We start from the raw sequence: 18529 nt of genomic DNA, 5'->3' as shown, positions 1-18529 counted from the left end.
AGGGCCGGCCCCCGGCCCCCCCCGTAGAGTGCGGTGCTAATAACACCAAGGCCCCGGGTTCGGATCCCACATAGGGATGGCTGGTTCGCTCACTGGCTGAGCGTGGTGCTGACAACACCAAGTCAAGGGTTAAGATCCCCTTACCGGTCATGTTTTAAAAAAAATAAAAATTAAAAAAAAATTTTAAAAAAACAACTTTAATTGGGGAGTCCAGAGTCACTAAACAGAATTCAGAAAGGAGAGATTTTTTTTTTTTAAAGTTGACAGTGTCAGAAAGCTGTCTCCCAGAAGACACAACTCATTATACATTGGATAACTCATGAAAGTGATCATATCAATATTGTGATAGTATAGAAGCTTCCAGTCAAAGGTCACTGTTTAGTAAACATTTAGAAGACCTAAGGGCTGGCCCCGTGGCTCACTTGGGAGAGTGTGGTGCTGATAACACCAAGGCCATGGGTTCAGATCCCTATGAAGGGATGGCCAGTTAGCTCACTTGGGAGAGCATGGTGCTGACACCAAGTCAAGGGTTAAGATCCCCTTACCAGTCATCTTTTTAGGAAAAAAAAAAAGAGAGACCTAAACAGGAGAAAAATTCTATTGTTGTAGCAAATGAGTGAAACATTTCATCAAGAAAGTACAACTCACTTAACACTAGAGAGTGCTTACAGAAAGGAAAAACTGAATATTAGAGATTTCATACTGAGGAGTAGTCCTAATAATCTGAAGAATTTGATAAGCATGACACTATTGAATTGATTCTGTAAGGAAGTTATTGTGTTCATGTATGTTAATTATTACAAAAAGTAGTCAATTTTAAATGGTAGGTATGTTTACTTAAGTGTGAAGACTTCTGCTTTCTACCATGGTAGAATAACAGGGATTAGATTAACTCTCCTTAGACTGCTAGAAACTATACAATATACATGAAGTAATGGTTTTTAGACATATGACAAGCACAGGTTTGTAATCATTGGCAGAAGGTAGTCAAAGTGAGGTGAGCCCTACAATTGCCCAACCTGCTCCCAGGTGGCAGTTACCAGGTTGCAGTTCAGGTTTATTAGTCCATTTCTGTTGCTTATAACAAAATACCTGGATCTGGGTAATTTAGAAAGAAAACAAAAACTTATTGCTTACAGTTTCTGAGGCTGGGAAGTCCAAAGTCCATGTGGAGAGACTCTCTTCTCTCTTCTTTTAAAGTCCTCAGAACTACGCCCCTGACCACCATTTTTAATCCATTCACTACAGCATGGCCCAACAGAGTCTAATCACCTCTTCAAGGATCCATCTTTCAATTACCATGATAGGATTTCCCACCCTCTTACCAGTCACAGTGGTTACTATGTTTCTAATACATAAACTTGGGGGACACAATTCAAACTTCAATGAGTTTTGGGAGGACATAATTCCACTGCATCAAGGAAGGGAGTAAACACAGCCTTGGTGAACTGAAGAATGGGATTGGCATTTAGGGAGGCCACGGTAGCTGGAATGTACTGGGTAAGTACTGGAGAGAAGGGAGCTTCCCAGAGATAGGGCTCCAGATATCTTTGAGGAGTCACCTTGAGTCCTTTCCCTTAGTGTCAATCTGCACATGTGTGAAAAGAAACTTCCGGAGACCAGGAAAAGAAGCACTGGAAAGCAGTAGGCTGAACAATTCCTGGAGCTCACTCAGGGCTGGGAATGGTTAATGTTCCTACCAGCCAGAGAGGAAACAATCCATAACACATTGGCATCAGGTAGAATTCAGGTATTGCTTTAATAGTGAGGGTAATTAGCCCTAGACTAAAAGCTACTCTGGATCTACATGTCTGGCATCCAGAAAACTTACTGGCATGGAAAGAAGCAAGAAAATATGGCTCATAATCAGGAGAAAAATAAACCAATAGAAACAGACCCAGAAAAGGCAGAGGTGATAGAATTAGTAAACAAAGATGTTAAAATAGCCATTATAAATATAAAGCAGGGGAAAACAAATTTGATGGAACCCAAGGTGTAAGATATATTTTTAAAGGCCCAAATGGAACTTCTAGGGGGAAAAAAATCTGAAAAAAAAATATAAATGCCAGGTGGAAGTAAGAGCAGATTAGACACAGAAAAAGAAAAAAAAATCAATGAACTTGAAGAATAAGAATTAAAACTATCCACATGATGTCAGAGAGAAAAAGATAAAGGAGAGAGAGAACAGGAGGACAGTTACAGTGGTCTAATCTATGTGTAACTGGAGTCATAGAGGAGAGAGAGAAAAAGAAGAAGCATAAAAAAGTATTTGAAACAAACAAAAAACAAAAACAAACTTTAAGAAAGTATTTGAATAAATAATGGCTGAAAATTTTCCAGATATGAAAACTATAACCCCACATATTCAAGAAGTTCAAAGAACCCAAAGAAGAAGAAATACAAAGAAAATCACAGCAATGAACTTCATAGTCACATTGATGAAAACCAGTGATAAAGAGAACAATTTTAAAGCACCAAGAGAAAAAAAAAAGACAGTGCATACACAGGAACAGAGAGTGGCAGCATACTTCTGGTCAGAACCATGACAGCCAGAAGACAATGGTGTCATATCTTTAAATTACTGAAACAAACAGCAATAAACTCTGCAGCCTAGAATTCTTTTTTTTTTTTTCCTTTTTGTCTTTTTTTCGTGACCGGCAACGGATCACAACCCTCAGTGTCGCGCCCATACCGGACCGGGACCGGCATCAGGATCGCAACCCTCGGTGTTGCGCCTGCACCTTGCTCAGCCAGTGAGTGGCCGGTCTGTATGTGGGATCCGAACCCTCGGCGGAAGCGCCGCCACGCTCCCAAGTGGCACACTGTAGCAGTGCGCCACCAGGCTGGCCCTGCAGCCTAGAATTCTATTTCCATCAAAAACACAGGCAAAGTAAAGACTATTACATAGAAACAAAATCAAAGAGAATTTATCACCTGTTGACCTGCCTGCAGGAAACATTAAAGGAAGTTTGGGGGCAGCAGGAAAATAATGCAAAGTGGAAATTTGGATCTATACAAAGGAATGAAGTTCTGGAAATGGTAACTATGTAAGAAAATATAAAAGATGTTTTTCTCACTTTAAAATCTTTTTAGAAAGGAAACTGCTTAAAGCCAAAGCAATGATAACGTATTTTGGGCTTATTATATATTTGGAATTGGCATGTATGGCAACAATAGCACTTAAGTATGAACCCTTAAAAATATTTCAAAAGGCTGCATCCTCCAAGTCAGAAAACTGTTTCCTCAGGGCCTGGGGTGACTTGTGTTGTAGCAGCTGTTCAGCAGGAATTGTATGTGCTGTGGATCCGTGTATGTGCTGATGACTCTCCTTCTCCAGATCCATTTTCCTCCCTTCTCTGCTGTGCACCTCCCAAGACTGCTTCCCTGGGATTTCTTCCTGGGTTTGAACAAGAAGAACCATTAAGAGATCAGAGGGTGGGAGGAGAGAGAGATTGCAGTATTTATTACCTCTCCCTCTCTACCTACTGGACCATAGTGTTGGTGGTTTTTGTGTGACAAAATGCTCATGAAGTCTTATGCTCCCTGTGGGCAACCCTTCTGTGGGTGCAGATCTCTCCAGCTTCAGTTAACAGCATTCCCTCTCTTGCTCTTCAGACTTAGGAGAGATAAATTACTTCTGGGTGCTTCCTGATCACTGCTTGGCTTTCTCTAATTTTGAACACATCTGTAAATAGTCCATTTTTAAAATGTTCTTGAGTTACTATTTTGAACTTGCCATCTGTTAAATGATGAGCATTTAATAAAACCAAGCATCAGTAACTGGTACATGAGCCTCACAGGGCACAGACTGACATCTGCCAAGATTTCCCACACTAGATATTAATTTTTTTCTCTTCGTATTTTAACAGTACAGTAGAAATTATAACAAATAAATTTCTTTGTGTGCTTTTTGCTACATATGTAAATGGCTCTGGAGACTGTTACTATCTGCTGCATATGTAAATGAGACTGTAGTTATTACTAACTACAGTAATAGTCTTCAGTAATAGAACCAAAATGCTTATAAAGTCTTATGCTACCTCTGGGTTAGCCAAATGACCTACAAAAAGCATTGTTATTTAGGTTAAGAAACAGGATAACTGGTTAATGAGTGAAGAAAGAAGGGAAGGATGCAGTTAAAATATCCCTGTCCACATTCTGTTGTTCTTTATGAAGTGTAGTTCATGTAATCTGTAACATATGGGCAAGACTTGCCACTTCGGTAGACAAAATCACTTTAGAGACTTCTTCAAAGGCTCCACACCCCCATTCCCATCAGCTTCCATCACAAATACTGTGCCAGAAGAAAAATCGACTTTTCTAAGGTTAAACCAGAGTTGCTTCACTTATGATCTCATGAAGCATAATAAATTAAGTTGAAATAGACTGCAGAGAGGGCCAATGTACATGGCACCATCCGCTATCATTTGTTAAATATCTCCCTAAAGAATTTCACCTCCCTTTATGCGCTCTTGCCCAACCACTGTGTCCTCCTGGGTGTGAGAGAAGTGATTGCCTTCAGGCTACACAGAGGTGTCTTTTCTTTTAGCTGGCTTTGCATTTTAGTCTTCACTTTGAAGATCTTTATGCAGGTTTTCATTTTTGGACAACTCCAGGAGGCACCATTCACATTGTAGCCTGCGCTAATAAACTGTGCATCACTCTGGTCCTGTCTTTAAGAAACTAGCTAGCGAATGAAATGAATACTTTGAGACTTGTGCATAATTGGAATACAGAATTGTGAGTTACCTGTAATTGTTTCTTTGTGATAGTTCTATAATGATCTGTGTATGAGAGTAAAGCAGTTTCTACCATCAGGATTCTCCCATGGCCCCTTTATTTGCCACATAGTGAAGGGAAAGGCCATTCGCATTTCCATTATCTTAGAAAATTCTGTTTACCTTGTGGTCTCTCTGCCACGTAGAAGCAGGCAACATAACGTCTCATGACTAGCTAAAAAGAAGGAAATTCAACTAAGATGTATCTAAAGTGTGCTTCCCTCTACACACTTTCTTCCAACACCACATCTCCATATCAACTCACATACCTTAATAAGTAGTAGGTTTGTTTTGAGGCCAAATCTGTGAATTTGGTGATGCTGTCTGATAATTATTTTCTTTGTGGGATCTTTGCAACTTGGAACACAATTATTACTCATTGTATCCAAGTAGGTCGTAACATCTTGTCATTGAGACTTTTACTTTCAAAATGCTAAGAATAAATAAACCAGGGAACACCAGATTTATTTAACAAAACCTAAATCATTAAAGGCCTAGCAAAGAGAAGGCAGCTAGAGAAGCATTCACTGTTTAAGGTGAAAGGAAAAGAAAAACACAAGTGAACGGACATTTATGACTCGAGGTTCTCGTTTAAAGCATTCCTATCCTTACAAATACTTATAAAAACCAAATCAAGCCAGACTCATAATGGGTGGGGGAAGTGAATTAACTTTTTAGTGTTCATTACAGAGTGATCATTTAAACACTGGAGTGGTGCCACTGCCGCTGTCTGGATGGTAGTGTAGGTTTATCCCCAAACCATGATGATCCGAGGCAACTCTGAGGGCGTGAACGTTATGTGCATTGTATCCTATCATGTATCATGTGCTTGTATGGAGCGGAATGTGTCAAGAGATGATGATAGCTGAGATCTGGGACCAGCCACGGTTCACAAGGATGGAGCAAAAAGCTCACTGAAACACTTGGCTGTCATCATGCTGTGAGGAGCACCTGTGTAAGCTGTGGATATTTGTTCCCACTGGCTGGTGCTGGGGGAGCTGTCTTAGCTCAAACCTGTTGCCAACACTTCCTTCTGTGCTGTGATTGGAAAGAAAATCTCTGTACCCATATGTTTACTGAGTAAACTATTTAATGAATTAACATGTGTGAGTGTGATCATTGGGAACAATTTGCTAATAAACTCTGGCTTCCATTCCTATTCGGTATCCCAAACTAAATCTGAATAATTCTTACGAGTTTCCAACATGTTATAATCCAGATACACATAAAACATAAAGGCACCTCACAATTCAGTCATCGGTAGTGATGTTATGATTAATGCTGTGCCTTCCGCTCAGCTTTCAAGGCTGGGGTCTGCACAGAAGGGAAATGACCTGCTTTTCTTACAAACTAAACTGAGGACTCCCCTAAACCTTTGAGGCTTAAATGAGTAATACACTAATAGTTTAGAGGTACCAAAAGCATTACTTCCAAGAAAAGTATATGGAGCACAGTATATAAGATTTATCCTAATCCATCCTGTGCCTTCTGGAGAGGAGGGTCTGGGTAGAATTCTGCCCAGTTAAAGTTAGAAATTGCACCAGATATCACCCAGTCCAAGTCCCCATTAAACAGATCAGCAGTATCCTGCCAAAGACCACGCAGTGGTAATGCGTGAACCAGACTCCCTCTCTCCATGTCCTGTGCTCTCCCCATGATGAGATGGGTGTGTCCCTGGCTTCCTTTCCTGTCTTATCACCTTCTACCCCACTTGCATGAGGACAGTCAAGTCTCTGTCTTGGTTATTGTCTGAGTGTGGGGATACACTTGTATGCTTTTGCCTTGTGAGAGGTTTTCCAATGGAGGGAACAAGAAGCGAGCCACTATCTCTGGCATTTGTTGATGCAGTGGCACCTTTTGGGGACTTGGGAGTGCTTGTGCTAGGTAAGCTCTGCACTAGTTCTGCACATATTTTACTCACTCAATGTTTAGCTCACCACTCATTCTGAGCTACTTTAGTATGTACCAAGGTCATGGCTGCCAAGTGGCAGACGTTGGGTTTGAACCCAAGTCTATCCCCCTAGAAACTAAGCACTCATTACTATGGTACTATTAATTATACTGTATTCACCAATGTTTAGAACTGCTATGTTTTTTAAGTAGCTCAAAATCCTTGCTGACATTTTTCGTAGACTAAGGCCAGAAAGATTGAGGGTCTGCAAAAATCAGCAGCACAAAAGCCATGCTTCATTTATATTATTTAATCATTTTACTACTGTGACGTTTTAATTGAATTACTTAAGCTTTTTGGGGTTTTATTTTCCCAATCTATGAAATTAAAATGGGCTTGTGGTGTTCTTATGATTTCTGTCCAGTTTATTTTACTTGGGAAACTATTCCACCACCATTTATTCTGTTCCTAGGACCTAGGAATCATGGCTCGTCCATCCTTACTGCAACTGTGTCTCTCTGGCTTAGATGGCCAAACCTGTAGTCTATACTTTTGGCCACAGCTATTGCCCAGGTTTGGGGCATATGACTCAAGAAGTGTATTTACCAAGTGTATTAGGGGCTCTTCAGAAAAACAGAATCAGTAGGAGATTGTGTGTGTGTGTGTGTGTGTGTGTGTGTGTGTGTGTGTGTGTGTGTGTGTGTGTGTGTGTGTGTGTAGAGAGACAGAGAGAGAGAGATTAGGATTTATTATGAGGAATTGGCTCAAGCCATTGTGGAGGCTGAGAAGTCCTATGACCTGCTGTCTGCAAGCTGAAGACCCAGGAAGGCCAGTGGTATAATTCAGCCCAAGAACAAAGGACTGAGAACCAGAGGAGCCAGCAGTATAAATCCCAGTCCAAGGGTAGGAGAAGATGAGATATCCTACCTCAAACAGGCAGAAAAAAGAGGGTGAATTCCTCATTCTTCCACCATTTGTTCTACTCAAGCCCCCGAAAGACTGGATGATGCCTACCTGCACTGGGGAGGGCCGTCTAGAGACCACCAATTTAAATGCTAATTTGGGTGTCCCATGGCCCACTCAAGTTGACAGACAAAGTTAGTCAAGATTGTATAAATGGACACTGGGGAGAAGTGCCCTCTCTGGGTTTGAAAACTGGAAGGTGGAGCTCTCTCATTCCTCCCTACTTGTAAGGATGAAAAATTCCAAGACTTAAAATGAAGCAGACAGGGGCCGGCCCGTGGCTCACTCGGTAGAGTGCGGTGCTGATAACACCAAGGCCGCGGGTTCGGATCGTATATAGAGATGGCCGGTTCGCTCACTGGCTGAGCGGGGTGCTGACAACACCAAGTCAAGGGGTAAGATCCCCTTACCGGTCATCTTTTTAAAAAAAAAAAAAAATGAACGGATCCTATATAGGGATGGCCGGTTCGCTCACTGGCTGAGCGGGGTGCTGACAACACCAAGTCAAGGGGTAAGATCCCCTTACCGGTCATCTTTTTAAAAAAAAAAAAAAATGAACGGATCCTATATAGGGATGGCCGGTTCGCTCACTGGCTGAGCGGGGTGCTGACAACACCAAGTCAAGGGTTAAGATCCCCTTACCGGTCATCTTTTTAAAAAAAAAAAAAAAATGAAGCAGACAGAAGTGGAGATGAGAAAAGAATGGGCAGGAGAAAAGTCCTGATAATCTCATTTGAGGTGTGGATCCATTTGTCCCTGGGGTTCTCTCCACCCTTGAATTTTCTGTTTTGTTTCCTAATTAATTTTCCTTTCTGTTTTTGTTGGCATTCTCTCTCTTCCAATCAAAAAAGTATTGACTAAAGTAGGTATAACACCTGCCTTAGCAATTTCCAAGGCTCTTCAAAGGACAAAAGGAAAAAATATTACATAGGCCTCTTATAATTCTGAAATAAATGGTCTCCATTCACCATAACTTCTCCCCTTCCAGGCTGCAAATCTGGTGTCCTTCCCTTCTGTCTTAGTTTGTCACTGGAACCAACATTCTTCCAGCCTCTCATACTAGAAACCGCTTCTTTACGCATTTCCTGATGTGTAGTCTGGAACCAAATTCCATTCTTGTTTCAATACGTGTGTCTATTCCCATCACCATTCCTGCTAATGATTCACTTCTGCACAATTGCTGTAGCCCACAGTAAAGGGCTAGTGGAATGTAGTGGTCAGATGGTAGGCTTAGCCTGGGTGCAAATCCTGGAAATGCCACCTACTACGTATATAACTTCAGACACTACTTCTCAGTCCTGGCTTTCTAATGTATGAGGATAACAACGGCAGTACATACTGTTTATGATTGTTCTGAGGACTGAATGCAACAATAAGCATAAAGTACCCAGAATGTCTTACACCAAATAAGGCCAAATAAATATTGTTACTAATGGGTCTTTCTGCTACTGCCAATTTTTTCCACTCTTTCAGAATATGAGAGTTGGAAGGGCCTTTTATGATCATCTAGTTTAATCCCTTGTTGTGCACAAAGTCTAAAAAGTCTAAAATATTTACAATCTGGCCCTTCCTTAAGAAAACAATGTTTGTGAACCCCTGAAGTAAACTATTATCATCATCTCAATTTTACAGTTGAGGAAATGAAGGCAGAGGTTCAGCAACTTGACCGAGGTCTTCTAGCTAAGATGTAGTCAGGGAGGCATGATTTAGGCACAAGATCCACTCCCAGCTTTTAATACCTCATCCCAGCTTGACCCAGACTGCTGCCTTCCTCTCGAGTTAGCTATGCTTGTCCAGCAGTTTCCCAACCAAGTCACCGTTGCTATTGTCCTCCTGATCCATCAGTACCCAGAATCCCTTCTTGGAAATCTATTCTCTTCTAATTTGAACCTTTTCTGCCTTTCTAGTCCCGGATTTAGACTTACTCTTTGGGAATTTTTCCCTTCCTACTTCAGACCTTGGTGATGTCCTATTGAGATTCTACAATCACTCACACCTTATTTTCTTGTCTATTTATGCTCAAGGGGAGAGTGAGCCGTTTTTCATATCAGCAGCCTGATCTTGTCCACTGTCCCCCTTCTTTGCAGGACCATCCACTTCTGTTACTTGTCTCCTCCTCTGGAACTCTCCTTCTTTAGAACAGCAAACACTTAGCTGTCATTTGGTCTGTCCTTCTAGGAAATTATGTGGGCATGTTTTCTAAAGCACTGATAAATATAATTACATGGTTCAAATAATAATAAAAGCTAGTGACTTATATTTTGGTGTTAGGTACACAATTATGCATTTGTCGAAATGTATACAACTTGATATAAAAAAAGGTGAATTTTACTTTGCGTAAATTACATCTTAATAAACATGACTTTAGAAATAACTAGTGGTTTTCATGTCGTCAGAGTGATTAGCCAGCTGTGCTAGTATAATGGATATGTCATGATTTAAACTGCTTGCCTCAGAGAAGTGTGATTGAAAGCAGTGCTTTTCTTTTTTATATGTCTGTTTGCTACATGATGTTCCATGATCACATCTTGTTTTTATAATTTGAAAAATAATCATTTTGTGAACAATGAAATAATTATCCCTGCTGTTACATAATCATGGAAGAACAAAAATGCTCAATAGAAAAGCACAACTGGAACAACTGAATTGATTTACACATACCCTAAAAGGAGCAGCTGGGGCCAGAGAGTGAGTTTCATGGTGGCTGGAGTCTTGTGGGTATGTCTTCCCTGCGTGTGTAACAAGGTGTTGATGTGAGCTCCTGAAAAAGAAGGAAAGAGGCAGAGTTGGTGGTGACAGGAAGGCTGAGGTGACTGGTAATGGGTATTGAAGATTTTGCCCAAGGTGCTGTGAAAAGTTTCAGAACAGTACATTAAATTAGCTAAATGGAAAGAACAGAGGAGAAATTAGTGAATTAGAAAAGTAAACATATAATAGAGATTATTAACAAAATTATTAACAGGTTATTTGAAGTCTCATTAAATGATGAATCTTCAAAAAAGTTGATTGAGAAAAATAAGCAATAAACCATATAAATAATGAAAAAGTTTTGATAAATTATCAGAGGAAACTATAGCAGCTATAAAACTATGGACTAATCAGTTTGAAAATTTAGACCAAAAGAATACTTTTTTCAGAAAATAGAGACCAAACTCACTTTGCACATTAATAAAGAGACCCACAATAACTTTAGTAAATTGAATCCAACAATATATTAAGAACAACAGTGAAGAGTTTATTTTAGGATTGTAATGATGCGTTAAATTTAGAAAATCTATTACTGTTAATACATTCAGCATTAACAGGTTTAGGGCTGGCTGGTTAGCTCAGTTCAGTAAAGCACGGCCTTGTAACACCAAGGTCTAAAAGTTTAGTTTCCTGTACCAGCCAACCTCCAAAATTAAAAAATAATAATAATAAATAATAGATTTAAAGGTAAAAATAGAAATATGTAATAAAATTCAATCGTAATTTTCTTTAGAAGAATGAAAAACAAAAATAAAAATCCCAAGAATAGAAACCACTAGCTCTCTAAGTCTGCTGCTAGTGTTTGGTACCAATCAAACATTAGACCTGATGAAACCTAATCCATCTGAAATCCCTTTAATGAAAAAATTAAAGCAAGACAAGAACTATCACTGCTGCTTTATTTTATTTTTATTTTCATCAAATACATACATGCTGTTATGGATTAAATGTGTCCACCCCAAATTTATATGGTGAAGACAACCCCAAAGTGATAGTATTTGAGATGAGGCCTTTGGTAGGTAGTAAAGGTTAGATGAGGTCATGAGGGTGGAGCCTTCATGATGGGATTAGTGCCCTCATAAGAAGAGACACCAGAGGGCCGAGCCCGTGGCGCACTCGGGAGAGTGTGGCGCTGGGAGTGCAGCAGCGCTCCCACCGCGGGTTCGGATCCTATATAGGGATGACCGGTGCGCTCACTGGCTGAGCGCGGTGCGGCTGGTCTCACAAAAAGGACAAAAAAAAAAAGAGATACCAGAGACCTTGCTCGCTCTCTCCCTGCCATGTGAGGACACAGTGAGAATGTGGCCATCTGCAAGACAGGAGGAGATCCCTCACTGGAACCTGACCATTCTGGCAACCTAATCTCAGACTTCCAGCTTTCACAACTGTGAGAAAATATCTGTTGCTTAAGCCGTCCAGCCTATGGTATTTTGTTATGGCAACCTGGGCTAAGGCACTTGCATATAGTTTACAGATAAATTATTGTACCAGCTCTCTCTGCTCTGCCATTCTCACCACGTGTCACCCTGCATTGCTATAGAGTCACCTCATCAGATGTGTCCCCTGGACTTTGGTCTTCCCAGCCTCCAAAACTGTGGTTCAAGCTAATAAACATTGTCTCCAAGTAGAAAAGGAATAGGAGGGACTCCAGGGACTCCAAGTAGGAAAGGACTCCAATGCCAGGTCTCTGGGAAGGCCACAGCTTGGAGGGCTAGAGATGTTCCTTCTACACATCTTACCTGAAAAGAGAACCAAGGAGAGCAGAGTGAAGAGCCCCACAACTGGAAGGAAAAGAACATTCCACTGGAATGATAGAATGCACCCAGGGGCCTCAGGAATCTTGGATCTGTTTAAAGGAAGCAGACCAGTGAAAAGGGAGAACCACCAGTTAATCCAAGCAGTGCTGCCACGTATAGGTATCCAGGTTGTACACTACACACACCTCCTCAGAGGGATGCCATTCATGGTCATAATCTTACTTATAGGGAAACTAAGAAAATTCTGGGCTTCCTGGCAGAGGGAAACAGCAGTGGAGATCCCCCTCCTGGAAATATCCATTCCGGCCTACAAGGCCTTGTACACTCTGAGAAGAATGCATGCACGCACACCATCACTGGCACACAATCGTGTGTGCAACTGTACCCTGTCCTGTTAATGGTCCAGGTATCACCAGAGGCTGCTCCTCCTGTCCATTTGCCACTCTCAGAAGCTCAGTTCCTTTATAGCTGAGAGGAATCTCCTTACTGAGATTCCTAACCCGACTCCCAAGTGGACATTGCAGCCTCATCTGGAGGGTGTGGTAAAGGAGAAGAGCATGCCAGCTGTCAGTAACATGTGCCTGGAATCTGGAACATGTAAGCAAGTGGAATTGGGGGGTGTTTGGGTGTCAGCTGCCAGAACTGCATTCTCCAGACCTCTTGAAAGCCATCCTGGGAAGAGCTGGAACAAATCAAGGAGATCTGATCCTGCAGCAGCAGCAGCTTCTCCTGTTTCCTAATGAGACTCAGATACTCTGACCACTGGTTTTTAAGGTTTGATTATTGAACCACCCCTTAGGTGAATTTAAGCTGGGTGCTACTTATTGCACCCAGAGCTAGCACTTCCCATCAAGGGCCAGACGAGGATAGTTGTCCAGGTTGTGCACTAATGTCCTCTCTTGAGGAAGAAGAGCCTTCCTCTAATTCATGTGAAGGCAGCATATGGGCCAGTGGCAAGCCTGTGTCATGGTAGGTATTTTATTACATTGCCTCATTTATTCTTCTTCAAAAACCTCTATGGGTTCAACAAATAAGTTACATGGGGAAAAAAAGAAGAAAGGAGAAACTATAGACTAAAAAAGACTTATGTTACATATTGTCAAATTACAATATATGAAATTTATTTGGATCCTGATTGAAGCAAAAATTGAGAAAATTTGAAGAGTGTCTACATAGTTGTTACTATTAAGAAATAATTGTTAATTTTTTTAGATGTGATAACCATATTGTCATAGCCATCCTTCAGGATGGCTCCTGGTGTTCATGTCCTTATGTAGACCCCTCCCAAATGAACTCAGGGATGGCCATGTGATCAATAAAATATGGGAGAAGTGATGCTGTGTGACTTCAGAGGCTAGGTCATAAAATGTGTGCAACTTCCACCCTAGTCTCTTGCACTGCTCCCTCTTGCAGAAGTCAGCCACCCCGTAGTGAGGACTCTCATGCAGGCTCTGGAGGCCCATGTGGACCAACTTGCTAGCATCAACTTGCCTAACGTGAGATCCACCTTCAAAGTGGCTCAATCAAGGCTTCAGATGACTGCAGTCCCCGCAACCTCCTGAGAGACCAAGAGCATGAACCACCCAATCAAGATGCCTCCTGAATTCCTGATCCATAGAAACCACAAGACCTAATAAAGGATTATTGTTTTAAGCCTCTAAAAAGAAAGAAATTATTGTACCAGGTGTGATATGAGAAAAATGCAGTTTCTTTCTCCTCCTATCTTGCTTATATCATGAGGCACTATCCACTGATTTCTTGTTATGGGAGTTGAGGATTTGGCTCTCTTTATTTCTCCCACATATACACCCTTCCCATCTCCCCATGCCTCCACAAAATAGTTGTGTTGCAGTTTGGGTTAGGGCAATATTCATTATTGACATGACTATGTAAGCAAATTTTCTTAGAAGTTTGAATGCTTTGTGCCATTTTCTTCTTCCAGCATGAAGTCTTTGATTATTAATCCTTTGCATGTCACCAGACCTTTACTCCCTGGAAGATTATTAGGTTTTGTTTTTGTCCCCAGTGTTCTGATATGCATTTGTTTTGACCATTTTATTTCTTTTTTGGAGAAAAAACACATTTGGAAATAATTTCAAACTTACAGAAACATTTCAGGAATAAGAATAGTACATAGAACACCTGAGTACCTTTTACCAGATTTACCTGTTGTAAACAGTTCACCCCCACTTGCTTTATTCATATGTTCTTTCTGTCCCCCTGCCCTCTACTTCCTCTCTTCTCTTATGTGTGTGTGTATGTATGGTGTTGAGAATTGCATGTATCATAGACCTTTACCCCTAAATACTCAAGTACGTATTTCCTAAGAAAAGGCTATTTTCCTACATAACCCTAGTATAATTATCAACTAATTTAATAGTGATTCAATTCTATTATTTAGTCTGTTGTCCATATTACAATTTTGTCAAATGACCTAGTAATGTCCTTTTTGAAAAGAATTCCCCCCTCCCCAGAGAACTGTATTCAATCTGAGGTTAAATATTGCATTTAGATTTCATGTCTTTGGGTCTTATATAATCTTAAACATTTCCACAGACTTGCTTTTTCACATTGACATTTTTGAAGACTGTTGTCACTCCCTGCCTTTTAATAGAATGTTCCTCATTTGGGGTTGTCTGATATTTCCTCTTAGTTAGATTCAAGATTTGCAAACTTCTTTTTTTTCATTTGCTAGAATACTCCCTAAGGGGTAATAGGTACTTCACATTGGATTGTGTTTAGGAACACATGATTTCTTTTTTTTTTTTTTTTTTTTAAAGATGACCGGTAAGGGGATCTCAACCCTTGGCTTGGTGTTGTCAGCACCACGCTCAGCCAGTGAGCAAACCGGCCATCCCTATATAGGATCCGAACCCGCGGCCTTGGTGTTATCAGCACCGCACTCTACCGAGTGAGCCACGGGCCGGCCCTAGGAACACATGATTTCTAATTGGACAGATTTTGGGTGGGTTAAGACTAACCAGATAGATCAGGTTATAAAATCCTAATATCTACATCATAAAGTTGTGTTTTTGTCCTTATGATCAGCAAATAGTCTGTGGAGTGATGATTTAGCATTCACTAAATATCCAGTTCCCCATGATCCTTTTACCTAATGATTACAGGATCTATTTGTGTATGTGAGTGAATCAGTAGTTTCATCAGGTGTAGAGAAATGGTTGTATAATTTCTTCTATATTTAGTAGTGGGCATTCTTCTATAAAGAAGAGCTTTTCCTCATCAACTAGTATCATTTGGTAATTCCTAAATACAGGTTCTACCAGAAATCAGGAGAAATACTTCAATATTCCCCTTTGCTCAATTTTCACAGTAAGATTTTACACAAAGAGATGCACTCAGAATATAAAATGATTCAAGAGAATGAAGGAAAGGCAAAATACAAACAAAAATTACAGGGACAAATATAGAACATTTAATAAAATAGTAGGTCAAATATAATAATATGAGTAATTATGTAAATGTGGATGGTCTAAACATATCAACTAAAAGAGATTGTCACACTGGATAAAAAAGCAAGATCCAATTATATCCTGTCCATAAGAAATTCTCTAAATACAATGATAGACTGTTTAAAAGGATGGAAAAAGACATACCAGGCAGCAGTAATCAAATACCAAATAAAATATATTTCAGAAAACATAATATTACCAGGGATAAAGAGGGTCATTTCATTATGATAAAAGAGTCACTTTACACAGAGAGCATAACAATCCTAAGTATGTATGCACCTAAAAGAGAGCCCAAAGGAGAAATAACTGAAATGAAAATTTTTAAAATACACAATTAATTATACTTGGATACAATTAATTATTCTTGGATATAGTCCTCTCCTGTAACTGATAGAACAAATAGAAAATTAGCAAGGAAATTAAAAACCTGATCAACACTCTCAGTCAACTTGATAGTTGTAGAACATTGAAGACCACAATTCACATTCTTTTCAAGTGCGTGTGGAACATTGATAAAGACAGACCATATCCTGGGCCATACATAAAACAAACCTTCACAAAGAATTGAAATCATATCAATTATGTTCTCTGGCCACTAAAGACTAGAATTCAGTAACAAAAAAATAACAGGAAAATTTTCAAACACTTGGAAACTGAATACTACTTGTATAAGTATTGCATGGATCAAAGTGGTTGTTACAAGGGAAATTAGAAAATATTTTGAACTGAATGAAAATGAAAAAAAAAAATCAAAATTTATGAACTGTAGTACTTAGAGGATCCCATAACATTAAATACTTACATTAAAAATGAAAAGGGCCTACCTTAATCAAAATTTATGAACTGTAGCTAAAGCAGTACTTAGAGGATCCCATAACATTAAATACTTACATTAAAAATGAAAAGGGCCTACCTTAAAAACTATAAAAAAAGAAGTTAAACTCAAAGCAAAGGAAAGAAAGGTAATAATAATAATAAAATAGCAGAAATCAATGAAATAAAAAATAGAAAAACACTGCAGAAAATCAAGAGATAAAAAGCTGGTTCTTTTACGAGCTTTATAAAATTATCAATTTCTAGCCAAAATGACTAAAAAAAAAGAGAAGACACACATTAACAATTCCAGGAGTGGCAGAATAGATATCACTATGGATAGTACTAAATTAGGACAGTAAGGTAGTGCTGAGCTGGTAGCTAAGGTAGCTCAGTTGGTTAGAGCGTGGTGCCAATAACACCAAGGCCCGGAGTTCGATCCCTGTACCGACCAGCAGCCAAAAAAAGAAAAAGAAAAAAGGAAAAGAAAGTAATAGTAATACTACAATTAATCCTAGGCTTATAAATTCAACAACTTAGATTAAATGGACCAATTCCCTGAAAGACAAAAACTATCAAAGCTTACCCCAAGAAAAAGTACGTTACTTAAATTGTTCTATATTTGCTGAAGAAAGTGACTTATAGTTCAAAATCTTCCAACAACAAAAACTCCAGTCCCAGATTTTGTCACTGATGATTTCTACCAAACATTTAAGGAGGAAATAGTACCAATTCTACACAATCTTTTACAGAAAATAGAATTGGTGAAAACACTTTTCAACTCATTTGAGACCAGTATTACCCTAATACCAGGACCAAATACAAGAAAAGAAAATGAAAGATTGCCTGAACATACACAAAAAATGCCTCAAAAAAGTTGTCAAAAGGGTTCCAGCATTCTATCAAAAAAGGTAATATATCGAAACAAATAGGGGTCTGTGAAATGTAATGCTGATTTAAAAAACAATCCTTTTAAATCACCTTATTAACGGACTAAAGAACTGTAAGATCACCTTAATAGATGCAGGGAAAGCATATGATAACATTTAACGTCCATTCGTAATAAAAGCTCTCAATGAATTCGTTTTAGAAGTGAACTCCCTCAGTCTGATGAGGGGCACTCAGAAACGCCTAGAGCTTCCACAGCTAATGGTGGAAGACTGCAGGCTTTGTCTCCAGGGTTGGGAACGAGGCGGGGACACCACCCTCATTCAAATCCCCAGTAAACAGATAAAGGGAGTTCCAGTCCAAAAGGGAGACATAGGCCACTTCTCCCTGCTTCTCCTCACTGAGCACAACTGTTGACCCTGGAACGAATTTAAGACACACCCAAAGGAAAATGTTGAGAGGTGGCGAGAACCTGGTGAACTCGCATGGGAGCCCGGGCCTGGAGGAGCAACACCTGCTGGACACAAGGCTGTCCTGCCCAGCAAGCGCAGGCATGCGCACACACGCTCCTGTGCACACACCCCAGCCCACCAAGCGGCCCAAACCTAGTAGCCAAAGGCTGTCCATGACTAAATGTGAGTCCCTCTGACAGGTCAGGCCACCCAGCATGACTGGCAAGGGGGGTCCACCAGAGTCCAAGTTGAGAGCTCTGCTTCCTCTCAGGACCAGGACCTCCCTCCCCCACTAAGAGAGACTCTGTGAAGGGGCAGGGAAAGGGGTGGGTGAAACTGGTGAGAAGGGTCCAGCTTCAGAAAGCAGCACAATCTGGGAAGTCTTTGTTCCCTGCAGGTTGTCTTGAGATATCTTCCTCCACCAAGAGGGAAGCAGGTGGCAAGAACTGGTGGAACGGGGGCCACAACAGCAAGCAGCCAGGCCTCGAAAGCCCTGCCCCTGACCAGAGGCAATGGAGACAGCAGACAGACTGACCATAACAAACTCCCCTGCCTGGGAAAGGCTCTTTGATCCTGTGGGTCTGAGGATCCCCTTCCTTGATGACATGTTCCGTAGATATCTGCCAAGTCAAATTGGTCCAAGGTGTGGTTTAAATTATGTGTTTCTCTGTTGTTTTGTTGCCTAGATGATCTGTCCAGTGGAGGCTCTTTGATCCTGTGGGTCTGAGGATCCCCTTCCTTGATGACATGTTCCGTAGATATCTGCCAA

Source organism: Galeopterus variegatus, unplaced genomic scaffold, assembly GCF_000696425.1.
Source record: "Galeopterus variegatus unplaced genomic scaffold, G_variegatus-3.0.2 Scaffold228, whole genome shotgun sequence".
In the NCBI taxonomy this organism is placed as follows: Eukaryota; Metazoa; Chordata; class Mammalia; order Dermoptera; family Cynocephalidae; genus Galeopterus; species Galeopterus variegatus.
This window is presented reverse-complemented; position numbering follows the sequence as displayed.